The sequence below is a fragment of the Ailuropoda melanoleuca genome, chromosome 12, assembly GCF_002007445.2.
Source record: "Ailuropoda melanoleuca isolate Jingjing chromosome 12, ASM200744v2, whole genome shotgun sequence".
In the NCBI taxonomy this organism is placed as follows: Eukaryota; Metazoa; Chordata; class Mammalia; order Carnivora; family Ursidae; genus Ailuropoda; species Ailuropoda melanoleuca.
The window spans coordinates 70,646,310-70,649,520 of record NC_048229.1 but is presented as its reverse complement, the minus strand read 5'-3'; positions in this window follow the sequence as shown (position 1 = coordinate 70,649,520).

Below are 3,211 nucleotides of genomic sequence, written 5' to 3'. Positions count from 1 at the left end.
GGAGATTCGTGGTTACAGAAATCTGAAGGGAGAGGAATAAACAGGCGTACTAACAGGTATGGGGTTTCTTTGGAGAATGATGAAAATGTTCTAGGATTAGTAGTGATAGTTGATGGATTTATACATCTACTGAAAACCACTAAATTCAATACTTTAAAGGTGACTTTTATGGTGTGTGAATTACATAGATCAATAAAAAATAAAGGTGACTAACAACTGAGTTATAACAATAACATTTTTAAATTAAAACTCCTGAACAGATGTGTATTTATTCCTAATGTTTGTCAGGAGAAAGGGGTCTTTCCACGAATGCAGCCTGATGATTGTCTTGTGTGATTTTCTCATAATCCACATCCCTAATCAGCTTTTAAAAGTCCTACTTTTAGGTTATTTCACATTGAGTGAGAAAGACATTTTTGGATCATTCCAAGGGCAGAATCTGTCTAAATATTTCCCCAGTCTTTTATAGTTCCCTCCTCAACACCTAATTTGACAGCTTTTTTTTTTTAATTTTTTTTGGGGGGTGTTTCTTTTTTCATTTGAATTCAATTAATTAACATGCAGTGTATGATGAGTTTCAGAGGTAGAGTTCAGTGATTCATCAGCCTTATATAACACCCAATGTTCATTCTGTCACATGCCTTCCTTAACACTCATCACCCAGTTACCCCTTCCCTTTACCCCCCTCCCCTCCAGCAACCCTCAGTTTGTTTCCTATGCTTAAGAGTCTCTTACGGTTTTTCTCCCTCTCTGGATTCTTGACAGCTATTTTAAAGCTACTCTTCCTTCCCAAGACTTTCTAAAGCCTATAATTTAGATTCAATGGAACCACTGACGACTTCTACTTTCAACTTCTATTTTAGCATTTTTTTGGTATTTAATTACAACATGGAATGAGAGTAATAACTGAAGTGGGAAAAACAGTTTTGAAAGGAACATAACTGATTCTTGACAAGCATGAGGTTCGGCTGGTATAAATGGAAAGGTGAGGGCAGGCAAAAGAGCTCCGGGGGTCCAAGTTAACACGTGGTGCAAAAACAATGGAGAATCCAGCTTGCTCTAGGACACTGGTAAGTGGAAGTTAGCTACAATAATGTCTACTGTACTTAAGCCGGAGAGTCCCAGGTATCTGGGGGATAGGCCATTGCATGCACATAGAATAATAGCAAAGGCAAAAGAATAGACTTTTGGAAACCTAAGTTAAAAAAAAAAAAAGACTAGGGGCGCCTGGGTGGCACAGCGGTTAGGCGTCTGCCTTCGGCTCAGGGCGTGATCCCGGCGTTGTGGGATCGAGCCCCACATCAGGCTCCTCTGCTATGGGCCTGCTTCTTCCTCTCCCACTCCCCCTGCTTGTGTTCCCTTTCTCGCTGGCTGTCTCTATCTCTGTCGAATAAATAAATAAAATCTTAAAAAAAAAAAAAAGACTAGTATTTATACACCCGTGCATGGATCTGTGCCCTCCGTTGAGAGTATTATTCAGTTTAGAGCTGTAAAGAGATGGTGGTCACTAAAATGTGATGAGTACAGCCCTCCTCTCCCTGTGGCGTTCCACCTGTCTGCCTTTGCTCTGCTCAGGATGGATTTTTAAACTCTTTGGATTCTGAGCTAAATAATTATCAGAACGCTTGACAGAAGTTACTTCTACCCAACTAAAACCAAACTGAGGAAAAAAGGAATTAAAACTGAAGTCTACTTACCTGTTGTAACGGAGTCTTAGCTAAGCAAGGACGTGGCCAATAATGAATGAGAAACGGGTAACAGACACAAGACTAAATGTGCTCTACTTTTACTAGCGAGTTTTGACATGGTGGCTACAGGTGAATTTTGTGAATGACCAAAAGTGTGAAACCACACATATCTACATTCACTGCTGATGCGGCTGTGGTATTGGAAAGAGTAGGAGTTATTATTTCCCCCTCATCCTGCTCAATAAGGCTTGGTAGAAAAGATGAACAACCAACAGTAAGCACAGCTCTGTGATCTCCTCTACAAATTCCTTGCCAGTCAGTACTCAAATTGTGCCAAATTGATGCCTGTTTGTGTTCCTGCACATACAGAATGCTCATCAGGGATTACACCAAAGGATATTAGAATAGAGAGAGGCTTCAAGAAGTTGAATTGAATTACTGGAAACCCTGTTACTAAGACACATTTTTTTCCCGTAAACTTCTATTTTCTTTGCTCACAATGACATCCCCAGGGCTTCAGTGCCATAATTTTTGCTGCTTTGGAAGATAATGTTCTATTTTCTATGAGGCAACTGGTTTTGGATAATTACTTAGTTGAAGTTTGCAAACAAAACTTTTGATATATTGAAAATAAACAGATAAGACAGTCAAAGATGAGAAAGATATGTTTGTAAGATACTGTTTCACTTTAGGTATTACTTTATCCTTAAATGCTTGAGGGTAAGATAGGAATAACAACCTAGGGGTTTATGGGGATTGCATTCACCTGTGTTATCCCCATGATTCCCCCACCTCCCAGTACTGCTGTGTAATTTCCTCTCCTTGAGTGTGGGCCAGACCTGTGACTTCCTTCTAACCTATAGGTCACAACAATGACAGGCTAGTTGTGATGACGTTACATAAGATTGTAACAGTTGTCTTGCTGGGAGACATTTTCTCCTTTGCTGCCTTTGAAGAAGCCAGATGCCATGTTGTGAGCTGGCCTATGGGGAGGACCATGTGACAAGCATCTGAGGGCACCTTCTGTCCACAAGCCAGAGAAAAAAAATTGCACTCCTCAACCCAATAACTTGCAAAGGGACTGAATTCTGCCAACAACCCCATGAGCAGAAAATGGGATCCTTCCCCAGTTGAACCTCGGGTGAAACTGACACCCTGGCCGACAGACTGATTGCGCCTTTGTTAGCCACTGGCAGGAGGGTCCGTACAGGCCATTCCTGGACTCATGGCACAGAAAATGTGAGATAGTCCATGTATGTTATTTTAAGCAACAGCTAATACACCAGCTTGCAAAATCAACTTTTTACCTGGGAAGGCAGCGAAAAGTTTCTTACTATACCCTGCTGTCTCCTGTCACTTCATTAAATACCAAATCATAACACAATGACATCTGTTGACTCATTATGATGCTACCTATGTGAAATCCTCACTGACAAGCAGGAGCGTGCCTCCCTGGGAGGTTTCAAGACTGTATCTGAATAGTTATATCATTTATGTGTGTGTGTGTGTGTGTGTGTGTGTGT